This window comes from Osmerus mordax, chromosome 6 (assembly GCF_038355195.1).
Source record: "Osmerus mordax isolate fOsmMor3 chromosome 6, fOsmMor3.pri, whole genome shotgun sequence".
NCBI lineage: Eukaryota > Metazoa > Chordata > Actinopteri > Osmeriformes > Osmeridae > Osmerus > Osmerus mordax.
Genome location: NC_090055.1, coordinates 15,196,605 through 15,210,784, shown reverse-complemented (window position 1 = coordinate 15,210,784; position 14,180 = coordinate 15,196,605).

The window sequence follows — 14,180 nt, the reverse complement described above, 5'->3', positions numbered from 1 at the left end:
AATGTTTATTTTAACGATTGAAAACAGATACATCATAGACCACTGTAGTATGTGTTGCCCGGGCAACACAGGCTAATGTCATGATGCTAATACTTCAGTGAAATAGTAGACTACTGTTTCCGAAAGTAGATGTACTTCCTTAATAATATCAGCTTATATTGTACATTACACATCACAATTGTGTGTCATATCACAAAGTAAAATGAGTAAATAGTTATCACCCTGGCCTCTTTTCTTGTGGCGTTTCTGCAGCTGCCTTGCAGTAAAGCTATAGTTAGCCTAGCTATCCCCCAAGTTAACAGATGCGAAACGAATGTTCTGCCAAAGGTAGTCACGCGTGTTTTCGTGACGTTAGTGACACCTACGTTGTCTATGTAGGCCAAATATTGACTGAGTTTTAGGGGGGCAAAAAGAATAATAATAATAATAATAATAATATATATGTGAGAGAACAAAGGTTGTGCCCTTGCAGAAGGCAAAGCACACCCAATAAAACTAACAATAACAATAGGTTTTCTCCTTACGGAGGAATCCTAATAAAACTAAAAATAACAATAGGTTTCCTCTTTACGGAGGAATCCTAATAAAAATAATATAACTAACAATAATAATAGGTTTCCTCCTTACGGAGGAATCCTAATAAGAAAAGGTAGAAACACTTAAGTGGCTTCGCCGCTTCGTGGCTTGGCCACCAATTTACATTTACATTTTACATTTTTAGTCATTTAGCAGACGCTCTTATCCAGAGCGACTTACAGTAAGTACAGGGACATTCCCCCGAGGCAAGTAGGGTGAAGTGCCTTGCCCAAGGACACAACGTCAGTTGGCATGACCGGGAATCGAACTGGCAACCTTCGGATTACTAGCCCGACTCCCTCACCGCTCAGCCACCTGACTCCCTATTATTGAAGGGGAGGAATAATCGACGGAAGTAACGTTTCCGAACTTTTTTGGAGGAGTTTAGTTGGATGTTTGGATATCCATTGAAGGAAATTCGTTTTTGGCTGTTGTTGGCCTGTGGAAAAAAATGTTTTCATTGCAAATTAAACTGGTGTTTAAGTTAATGTTTACATATGAAAAAATATAATATCTTTTTTTTCTCAATAAATATTGAGTATGTCCGGCCCTCGACTTAGACCCATTTTTTTTTTCCGGACCACTGTGTATTTGAGTTTGACACCCCTGGCATAGAAGTTGAATACCCCTGATCTAAAACAGTTTCCCTCTTATTTCTCTGGTTTCCTATTGAATCGTAGGTGGACCAGAGTCCTTGGATCATGACTACCTGGCCTGACAACACCAAGCTGACCTTGTCCAAAGCCGCTGTCCACAGCCAACATGGTGGACCTTGTCTACCTGGTTGGACAACTCGTCTGGATTCAGCCTGAAGAAAGGATACAGTTCACCTATGTTTATTGAGCTGCTGGTTTTCTGAACATGCAAAAATATTAATGTGACTTTAAAGGTAATCCAGTCTGATCTCACCAGCAGAAGACAACCCCTTGTAGTCCGACTACTATTTGATATGTCAGCAACGTTATATCAGAGGACTGTGTCCACATTGTGTACAAGCTTTAAAGTATGTTTTACCTTTAGCCTCCATCTCATGTGCTAGGGATAAGTAGTTATTAGTGGGGGCAGGTATCAATGTAATGTTGTTTTATCTGAAGTTATTAAATGAATCCAAAGTCACATTTATATTGTACAAATTATAATTGCTTTTTAAAAATAAAGTTTGTTTGCAATACACCATCTCCATTGTGTTTATTTAATTGTATTCATAAAATTGATCAAATCTTCATTTATCTTACTAGCTAACGGATTATACTGTGGCCTCTAATGATTTTGGTTGTCTATTCTGTTGCTGTGGGTTCTCCATTGCTTCATCACTGTGGGGCAGAAATGGGTTGTCCATAATGGCCATCAGCTACTCTCAGCCTCCTCTTCCAAGATGTCCAGGATGATCCCCAGCAGAGAACTCACCTTTGAGGAAGAAAGTATTTTGTTTGTCTTCATTAATGGAGTGACTAAGTTCAGTTCTGTATTTTTATAAATGACTAAATGTAAATGTATAAGGATTATTGATCTGCAGATTGGAAGAGAAAACAGACCTCTGTTTAAAACACAATGCCTGCCTTTTCCTCCCACATGAAAAACATAGGTCTACTTATGTAAGATGTGTTGTTTTTGGATTGTGTTGGACGGTTTAGCATCTATTAATAGCTCCAAGAGGAAGGTTTAGTAGTTGTATTACAAATAATTGAAAGCATAATGTATGCCAGTAGTGCTTCAAAGTATTAGGTGGTATAGTCTCATACATTTTCGTGCGTACATTCCATTAATAAACATTAAGACAATGATAACGTTTTTTGGGGTCACTTTATAAAAGGGTAATAGATGCATTTAAAAAACATCCAACTTAATCAATTTACAAAATCAATGTTGAACTAAACCGAGCGAGGTGAAGTTAGTTTCATATTCGACATTCGACATTCGTCTCACATTCGGAAAACGCTACTTTGCAGCGTCGAGTTAGGGACATGCAATTTTGAAAAATGATTACTTTTATAATATTTTTATGGATATTTAAACCAAACTGTCACCAGATTATTCTACTAATGTCTGGCCTACTTCCACACCCTTTATTTTTTCAATCAAGTTTTGAATTGAAATGAATAAAATTCCAATTAATCGCTAATCTCTGAAAATAGCATGAAATCCTTGCTAATCTCAATATCTTTTTCAAACTTGTGTCAAAAAATCTCAAATATACACCATATAATTCTAATAATGTCTGGCCTACTTCCACACCCTTTACTTTTAAAATAAAACTTTTTTTTAAATGATAGAAAATTGCTAATCTCTAAAAATAGCATGAAATCCTCGCTAATCTCAATATCTTTTTCAAACTTGTTTCAAAAAATCTCAAATACACACCAGATTATTCTAATAATGTCTGGCCTACTTCCACACCCTTTAATATTTCAATAATGTTTTTCAAAAATGATAGAAAATCGCTAATCTCTGAAAATAGCATGAAATCCTTGCTAATCTCAATATCTTTTTCAAACTTGTTTCAAAAAATCTCAAATACACACCATATTATTCTAATAATGTCTGGCCTACTTCCACAACCTTTACTTTTCCAATAAAGTTTTGAATAAAATTCCAATTAATCACTAATCTCTGAAAATAGCATGAAATCCTTGCTAATCTCAATATCTTTTTCAAACTTGTGTCAAAAAATCTCAAATATACACCAGATTATTCTAATAATGTCTGGCCTACTTCCACACCCTTTACTTTTAAAATAAAACTTTTTTTTAAATGATAAAAAAATTGCTAATCTCTGAAAATAGCATGAAATCCTTGCTAATCTCAATATCTTTTTCAAACTTGTTTCAAAAAATCTCAAATACACACCAGATTATTCTAATAATGTCTGGCCTACTTCCACACCCTTTAATATTTCAATAATGTTTTTAAAAAATGATAGAAAATCGCTAATCTCTGAAAATAGCATGAAATCGTTGCTAATCTCAATATCTTTTTCAAATTTGTGTCAAAAAATCTCAAATATACACCAGATTATTTTAATATTATCTGGCCTACTTCCACAACCTTTACTTTTCCAATAAAGTTTTGAATAAAATTCCAATTAATCACTAATCTCTGAAAATAGCATGAAATCCTTGCTAATCTCAATATCTTTTTCAAACTTGTTTCAAAAAATCTCAAATACACACCAGATTATTCTAATAATGTCTGGCCTACTTCCACACCCTTTAATATTTCAATAATGTTTTTAAAAAATGATAGAAAATCGCTAATCTCTGAAAATAGCATGAAATCGTTGCTAATCTCAATATCTTTTTCAAATTTGTGTCAAAAAATCTCAAATATACACCAGATTATTTAAATAATATCTGGCTTACTTCCACACCCTTTAATTTTTCAATAATGTTTTTAAAAAATGATACAAAATCGCTAATCTCTGAAAATAGCATTAAATCGTTGCTAATCTCAATATCTTTTTCAAACTTGTGTCAAAAAATCTCAAATATACACCAGATTATTCTAATAATGTCTGGCCTACTTCCACACCCTGTACTTTTTAAATAAACCTTTTTTTTAAATGATAGAAAATTGCTAATCTCTGAAAATAGCATGAAATCCTTGCTAATCTCAATATCTTTTTCAAACTTGTTTCAAAAAATCTCAAATACACACCAGATTATTCTAATATTATCTGGCCTACTTCCACACCCTTTAATATTTCAATTTTTTTTTTAAATGATAGAAAATCGCTAATCTCTGAAAATAGCATTAAATCGTTGCTAATCTCTATCTTTTTCAAATTTGTGTAAAAAAATCTCAAATATACACCATATTATTTTAATAATTTCTGGCCTACTTCCACACCCTTTAAATTTTCAATAATGTTTTTAAAAAATAATACAAAATCGCTAATCTCTGAAAATAGCATGAAATCCTTGCTAATCTCGATATTTTTTTCAAACTTGTTTCAAAAAATCTCAAATACACACCAGATTATTCTAATAATGTCTGGCCTACTTCCACAACCTTTACTTTTCCAATAAAGTTTTGAATAAAATTCCAATTAATCACTAATCTCTGAAAATAGCATGAAATCCTTGCTAATCTCAATATCTTTTTCAAACTTGTGTAAAAAAATCTCAAATATACACCAGATTATTCTAATAATGTCTGGCCTACTTCCACACCCTTTACTTTTAAAATAAAACTTTTTTTTAAATGATAAAAAAATCGCTAATCTCTGAAAATAGCATGAAATCGTTGCTAATCTCTATCTTTTTCAAATTTGTGTAAAAAAATCTCAAATATACACCATATTATTTTAATAATTTCTGGCCTACTTCCACACCCTTTAAATTTTCAATAATGTTTTTAAAAAATGATACAAAATCGCTAATCTCTGAAAATAGCATGAAATCCTTGCTAATCTCAATATTCTTTTCAAACTTGTTTCAAAAAATCTCAAATACACACCAGATTATTCTAATAATGTCTGGCCTACTTCCACAACCTTTACTTTTCCAATAAAGTTTTGAATAAAATTCCAATTAATCACTAATCTCTGAAAATAGCATGAAATCCTTGCTAATCTCAATATCTTTTTCAAACTTGTGTCAAAAAATCTCAAATATACACCAGATTATTCTAATAATGTCTGGCCTACTTCCACACCCTTTAATTTTTCAATAATGTTTTTAAAAAATGATACAAAATCGCTAATCTCTGAAAATAGCATGAAATCCTTGCTAATCTCAATATTTTTTTCAAACTTGTTTCAAAAAATCTCAAATACACACCAGATTATTCTAATAATGTCTGGCCTACTTCCACAACCTTTACTTTTCCAATAAAGTTTTGAATAAAATTCCAATTAATCACTAATCTCTGAAAATAGCATGAAATCCTTGCTAATCTCAATATCTTTTTCAAACTTGTGTCAAAAAATCTCAAATATACACCAGATTATTCTAATAATGTCTGGCCTACTTCCACACCCTTTACTTTTAAAATAAAACTTTTTTTTAAATGATAAAAAAATTGCTAATCTCTGAAAATAGCATGAAATCCTTGCTAAACTCAATATCTTTTTCAAACTTGTTTCAAAAAATCTCAAATACACACCAGATTATTCTAATAATGTCTGGCCTACTTCCACACCCTTTAATTTTTCAATAATGTTTTTAAAAAATGATACAAAATCGCTAATCTCTGAAAATAGCATGAAATCCTTGCTAATCTCAATATTTTTTTCAAACTTGTTTCAAAAAATCTCAAATACACACCAGATTATTCTAATAATGTCTGGCCTACTTCCACAACCTTTACTTTTCCAATAAAGTTTTGAATAAAATTCCAATTAATCACTAATCTCTGAAAATAGCATGAAATCCTTGCTAATCTCAATATCTTTTTCAAACTTATTTCAAAAAATCTCAAATACACACCAGATTATTTTAATAATATCTGGCCTACTTCCACACCCTTTAATATTTCAATAATCTTTTAAAAAAATGATACAAAATCGCTAATCTCTGAAAATAGCATTAAATCGTTGCTAATCTCAATATCTTTTTCAAACTTGTGTCAAAAAATCTCAAATATACACCATATTATTCTAATAATGTCTGGCCTACTTCCACACCCTTTACTTTTTAAATAATGTTTTTAAAAAATGATACAAAATCGCTAATCTCTGAAAATAGCATGAAATCCTTGCTAATCTCAATATTTTTTTCAAACTTGTTTCAAAAAATCTCAAATACACACCAGATTATTCTAATAATGTCTGGCCTACTTCCACACCCTTTAATTTTTCAATAATGTTTTTAAAAAATGATACAAAATCGCTAATCTCTGAAAATAGCATGAAATCCTTGCTAATCTCAATATTTTTTTCAAACTTGTTTCAAAAAATCTCAAATACACACCAGATTATTCTAATAATGTCTGGCCTACTTCCACAACCTTTACTTTTCCAATAAAGTTTTGAATAAAATTCCAATTAATCGCCAATCTCTGAAAATAGCATGAAATCCTTGCTAATCTCAATATCTTTTTCAAACTTGTTTCAAAAAATCTCAAATACACACCAGATTATTCTAATAATGTCTGGCCTACTTCCACACCCTTTAATATTTCAATAATGTTTTTAAAAAATGATAGAAAATCGCTAATCTCTGAAAATAGCATGAAATCGTTGCTAATCTCTATCTTTTTCAAATTTGTGTCAAAAAATCTCAAATATACACCATTATATTTTAATAATATCTGGCCTACTTCCACACCCTTTACTTTTCCAATAAAGTTTTGAATAAAATTCCAATTAATCACTAATCTCTGAAAATAGCATGAAATCCTTGCTAATATCAATATCTTTTTCAAACTTGTGTCAAAAAATCTCAAATATACACCAGATTATTCTAATAATGTCTGGCCTACTTCCACACCCTTTAATTTTTCAATAATGTTTTTAAAAAATGATACAAAATCGCTAATCTCTGAAAATAGCATGAAATCCTTGCTAATCTCAATATCTTTTTCAAACTTGTTTCACAAAATCTCAAATACACACCAGATTATTCTAATAATGTCTGGCCTACTTCCACACCCTTTAATTTTTCAATAATGTTTTTAAAAAATGATACAAAATCGCTAATCTCTGAAAATAGCATGAAATCCTTGCTAATCTCAATATTTTTTTCAAACTTGTTTCAAAAAATCTCAAATACACACCAGATTATTCTAATAATGTCTGGCCTACTTCCACAACCTTTACTTTTCCAATAAAGTTTTGAATAAAATTCCAATTAATCACTAATCTCTGAAAATAGCATGAAATCCTTGCTAATCTCAATATCTTTTTCAAACTTGTGTCAAAAAATCTCAAATATACACCAGATTATTCTAATAATGTCTGGCCTACTTCCACACCCTTTACTTTTAAAATAAAACTTTTTTTTTAATGATAAAAAAATTGCTAATCTCTGAAAATAGCATGAAATCCTTGCTAATCTCAATATCTTTTTCAAACTTGTTTCAAAAAATCTCAAATACACACCAGATTATTCTAATAATGTCTGGCCTACTTCCACACCCTTTAATATTTCAATAATGTTTTTAAAAAATGATAGAAAATCGCTAATCTCTGAAAATAGCATGAAATCGTTGCTAATCTCAATATCTTTTTCAAATTTGTGTCAAAAAATCTCAAATATACACCAGATTATTTTAATAATATCTGGCTTACTTCCACACCCTTTAATTTTTCAATAATGTTTTTAAAAAATGATACAAAATCGCTAATCTCTGAAAATAGCATTAAATCGTTGCTAATCTCAATATCTTTTTCAAACTTGTGTTAAGAAATCTCAAATATACACCAGATTATTCTAATAATGTCTGGCCTACTTCCACACCCTTTACTTTTTAAATAAAACTTTTTTTTAAATGATAGAAAATTGCTAATCTCTGAAAATAGCATGAAATCCTTGCTAATCTCAATATCTTTTTCAAACTTGTTTCAAAAAATCTCAAATACACACCAGATTATTCTAATAATATCTGGCCTACTTCCACACCCTTTAAAATTTCATTTTTTTTTTTAAATGATAGAAAATCGCTAATCTCTGAAAATAGCATTAAATCGTTGCTAATCTCTATCTTTTTCTAATTTGTGTCAAAAAATCTCAAATATACACCATATTATTTTAATAATTTCTGGCCTACTTCCACACCCTTTAAATTTTCAATAATGTTTTAAAAAAATGACAGAAAATCGCTAATCTCTGAAAATAGCATGAAATCCTTGCTAATCTCAATATCTTTTTCAAACTTGTTTCAAAAAATCTCAAATATACACCATATTATTTTTATAATATCTGGCCTACTTCCACACCCTTTAATTTTTCAATAATGTTTTTCAAAAATGATAGAAAATCGCTAATCTCTGAAAATAGCATGAAATCCTTGCTAATCTCAATATCTTTTTCAAACTTGTTTAAAAAAATCTCAAATACACACCATATTATTCTAATAATGTCTGGCCTACTTCCACAACCTTTACTTTTCCAATAAAGTTTTGAATAAAATTCCAATTAATCACTAATCTCTGAAAATAGCATGAAATCCTTGCTAATCTCAATATCTTTTTCAAACTTGTGTCAAAAAATCTCAAATATACACCAGATTATTCTAATAATGTCTGGCCTACTTCCACACCCTTTACTTTTAAAATAAAACTTTTTTTTAAATGATAAAAAAATTGCTAATCTCTGAAAATAGCATGAAATCCTTGCTAATCTCAATATCTTTTTCAAACTTGTTTCAAAAAATCTCAAATACACACCAGATTATTCTAATAATGTCTGGCCTACTTCCACACCCTTTAATATTTCAATAATGTTTTTAAAAAATGATAGAAAATCGCTAATCTCTGAAAATAGCATGAAATCGTTGCTAATCTCAATATCTTTTTCAAATTTGTGTCAAAAAATCTCAAATATACACCAGATTATTTTAATAATATCTGGCCTACTTCCACAACCTTTACTTTTCCAATAAAGTTTTGAATAAAATTCCAATTAATCACTAATCTCTGAAAATAGCATGAAATCCTTGCTAATCTCAATATCTTTTTCAAACTTGTTTCAAAAAATCTCAAATACACACCAGATTATTCTAATAATGTCTGGCCTACTTCCACACCCTTTAATATTTCAATAATGTTTTTAAAAAATGATAGAAAATCGCTAATCTCTGAAAATAGCATGAAATCGTTGCTAATCTCTATCTTTTTCAAATTTGTGTAAAAAAATCTCAAATATACACCATATTATTTTAATAATTTCTGGCCTACTTCCACACCCTTTAAATTTTCAATAATGTTTTTAAAAAATAATACAAAATCGCTAATCTCTGAAAATAGCATGAAATCCTTGCTAATCTCAATATTTTTTTCAAACTTGTTTCAAAAAATCTCAAATACACACCAGATTATTCTAATAATGTCTGGCCTACTTCCACAACCTTTACTTTTCCAATACAGTTTTGAATAAAATTCCAATTAATCACTAATCTCTGAAAATAGCATGAAATCCTTGCTAATCTCAATATCTTTTTCAAACTTGTGTCAAAAAATCTCAAATATACACCAGATTATTCTAATAATGTCTGGCCTACTTCCACACCCTTTAATTTTTCAATAATGTTTTTAAAAAATGATACAAAATCGCTAATCTCTGAAAATAGCATGAAATCCTTGCTAATCTCAATATTTTTTTCAAACTTGTTTCAAAAAATCTCAAATACACACCAGATTATTCTAATAATGTCTGGCCTACTTCCACAACCTTTACTTTTCCAATAAAGTTTTGAATAAAATTCCAATTAATCACTAATCTCTGAAAATAGCATGAAATCCTTGCTAATCTCAATATCTTTTTCAAACTTGTGTCAAAAAATCTCAAATATACACCAGATTATTCTAATAATGTCTGGCCTACTTCCACACCCTTTAATTTTTCAATAATGTTTTTAAAAAATGATACAAAATCGCTAATCTCTGAAAATAGCATGAAATCCTTGCTAATCTCAATATTTTTTTCAAACTTGTTTCAAAAAATCTCAAATACACACCAGATTATTCTAATAATGTCTGGCCTACTTCCACAACCTTTACTTTTCCAATAAAGTTTTGAATAAAATTCCAATTAATCACTAATCTCTGAAAATAGCATGAAATCCTTGCTAATCTCAATATCTTTTTCAAACTTATTTCAAAAAATCTCAAATACACACCAGATTATTTTAATAATATCTGGCCTACTTCCACACCCTTTAATATTTCAATAATCTTTTAAAAAAATGATACAAAATCGCTAATCTCTGAAAATAGCATTAAATCGTTGCTAATCTCAATATCTTTTTCAAACTTGTGTCAAAAAATCTCAAATATACACCATATTATTCTAATAATGTCTGGCCTACTTCCACACCCTTTACTTTTTAAATAATGTTTTTAAAAAATGATACAAAATCGCTAATCTCTGAAAATAGCATGAAATCCTTGCTAATCTCAATATTTTTTTCAAACTTGTTTCAAAAAATCTCAAATACACACCAGATTATTCTAATAATGTCTGGCCTACTTCCACACCCTTTAATTTTTCAATAATGTTTTTAAAAAATGATACAAAATCGCTAATCTCTGAAAATAGCATGAAATCCTTGCTAATCTCAATATTTTTTTCAAACTTGTTTCAAAAAATCTCAAATACACACCAGATTATTCTAATAATGTCTGGCCTACTTCCACAACCTTTACTTTTCCAATAAAGTTTTGAATAAAATTCCAATTAATCGCCAATCTCTGAAAATAGCATGAAATCCTTGCTAATCTCAATATCTTTTTCAAACTTGTTTCAAAAAATCTCAAATACACACCAGATTATTCTAATAATGTCTGGCCTACTTCCACACCCTTTAATATTTCTTTTTTTTTTTTATGATAGAAAATCGCTTATCTCTGAAAATAGCATTAAATCGTTGCTAATCTCTATCTTTTTCAAATTTGTGTCAAAAAATCTCAAATATACACCATATTATTTTAATAATATCTGGCCTACTTCCACACCCTTTACTTTTCCAATAAAGTTTTGAATAAAATTCCAATTAATCACTAATCTCTGAAAATAGCATGAAATCCTTGCTAATATCAATATCTTTTTCAAACTTGTGTCAAAAAATCTCAAATACACACCAGATTATTCTAATAATGTCTGGCCTACTTCCACACCCTTTACTTTTAAAATAAAACTTTTTTTTAAATGATAAAAAAATTGCTAATCTCTGAAAATAGCATGAAATCCTTGCTAAACTCAATATCTTTTTCAAACTTGTTTCAAGAAATCTCAAATACACACCAGATTATTCTAATAATGTCTGGCCTACTTCCACACCCTTTAATTTTTCAATAATGTTTTTAAAAAATGATACAAAATCGCTAATCTCTGAAAATAGCATGAAATCCTTGCTAATCTCAATATTTTTTTCAAACTTGTTTCAAAAAATCTCAAATACACACCAGATTATTCTAATAATGTCTGGCCTACTTCCACAACCTTTACTTTTCCAATAAAGTTTTGAATAAAATTCCAATTAATCACTAATCTCTGAAAATAGCATGAAATCCTTGCTAATCTCAATATCTTTTTCAAACTTGTGTCAAAAAATCTCAAATATACACCAGATTATTCTAATAATGTCTGGCCTACTTCCACACCCTTTACTTTTAAAATAAAACTTTTTTTTAAATGATAAAAAAATTGCTAATCTCTGAAAATAGCATGAAATCCTTGCTAATCTCAATATCTTTTTCAAACTTGTTTCAAAAAATCTCAAATACACACCAGATTATTCTAATAATGTCTGGCCTACTTCCACACCCTTTACTTTTAAAATAAAACTTTTTTTTAAATGATAAAAAAATTGCTAATCTCTGAAAATAGCATGAAATCCTTGCTAAACTCAATATCTTTTTCAAACTTGTTTCAAAAAATCTCAAATACACACCAGATTATTCTAATAATGTCTGGCCTACTTCCACACCCTTTAATTTTTCAATAATGTTTTTAAAAAATGATACAAAATCGCTAATCTCTGAAAATAGCATGAAATCCTTGCTAATCTCAATATTTTTTTCAAACTTGTTTCAAAAAATCTCAAATACACACCAGATTATTCTAATAATGTCTGGCCTACTTCCACAACCTTTACTTTTCCAATAAAGTTTTGAATAAAATTCCAATTAATCACTAATCTCTGAAAATAGCATGAAATCCTTGCTAATCTCAATATCTTTTTCAAACTTATTTCAAAAAATCTCAAATACACACCAGATTATTTTAATAATATCTGGCCTACTTCCACACCCTTTAATATTTCAATAATCTTTTAAAAAAATGATACAAAATCGCTAATCTCTGAAAATAGCATTAAATCGTTGCTAATCTCAATATCTTTTTCAAACTTGTGTCAAAAAATCTCAAATATACACCATATTATTCTAATAATGTCTGGCCTACTTCCACACCCTTTACTTTTTAAATAATGTTTTTAAAAAATGATACAAAATCGCTAATCTCTGAAAATAGCATGAAATCCTTGCTAATCTCAATATTTTTTTCAAACTTGTTTCAAAAAATCTCAAATACACACCAGATTATTCTAATAATGTCTGGCCTACTTCCACACCCTTTAATTTTTCAATAATGTTTTTAAAAAATGATACAAAATCGCTAATCTCTGAAAATAGCATGAAATCCTTGCTAATCTCAATATTTTTTTCAAACTTGTTTCAAAAAATCTCAAATACACACCAGATTATTCTAATAATGTCTGGCCTACTTCCACAACCTTTACTTTTCCAATAAAGTTTTGAATAAAATTCCAATTAATCGCCAATCTCTGAAAATAGCATGAAATCCTTGCTAATCTCAATATCTTTTTCAAACTTGTTTCAAAAAATCTCAAATACACACCAGATTATTCTAATAATGTCTGGCCTACTTCCACACCCTTTAATATTTCTTTTTTTTTTTTATGATAGAAAATCGCTTATCTCTGAAAATAGCATTAAATCGTTGCTAATCTCTATCTTTTTCAAATTTGTGTCAAAAAATCTCAAATATACACCATATTATTTTAATAATATCTGGCCTACTTCCACACCCTTTACTTTTCCAATAAAGTTTTGAATAAAATTCCAATTAATCACTAATCTCTGAAAATAGCATGAAATCCTTGCTAATATCAATATCTTTTTCAAACTTGTGTCAAAAAATCTCAAATATACACCAGATTATTCTAATAATGTCTGGCCTACTTCCACACCCTTTACTTTTAAAATAAAACTTTTTTTTAAATGATAAAAAAATTGCTAATCTCTGAAAATAGCATGAAATCCTTGCTAAACTCAATATCTTTTTCAAACTTGTTTCAAGAAATCTCAAATACACACCAGATTATTCTAATAATGTCTGGCCTACTTCCACACCCTTTAATTTTTCAATAATGTTTTTAAAAAATGATACAAAATCGCTAATCTCTGAAAATAGCATGAAATCCTTGCTAATCTCAATATTTTTTTCAAACTTGTTTCAAAAAATCTCAAATACACACCAGATTATTCTAATAATGTCTGGCCTACTTCCACAACCTTTACTTTTCCAATAAAGTTTTGAATAAAATTCCAATTAATCACTAATCTCTGAAAATAGCATGAAATCCTTGCTAATCTCAATATCTTTTTCAAACTTGTGTCAAAAAATCTCAAATATACACCAGATTATTCTAATAATGTCTGGCCTACTTCCACACCCTTTACTTTTAAAATAAAACTTTTTTTTAAATGATAAAAAAATTGCTAATCTCTGAAAATAGCATGAAATCCTTGCTAATCTCAATATCTTTTTCAAACTTGTTTCAAAAAATCTCAAATACACACCAGATTATTCTAATAATGTCTGGCCTACTTCCACACCCTTTACTTTTAAAATAAAACTTTTTTTTAAATGATAAAAAAATTGCTAATCTCTGAAAATAGCATGAAATCGTTGCTAATCTCA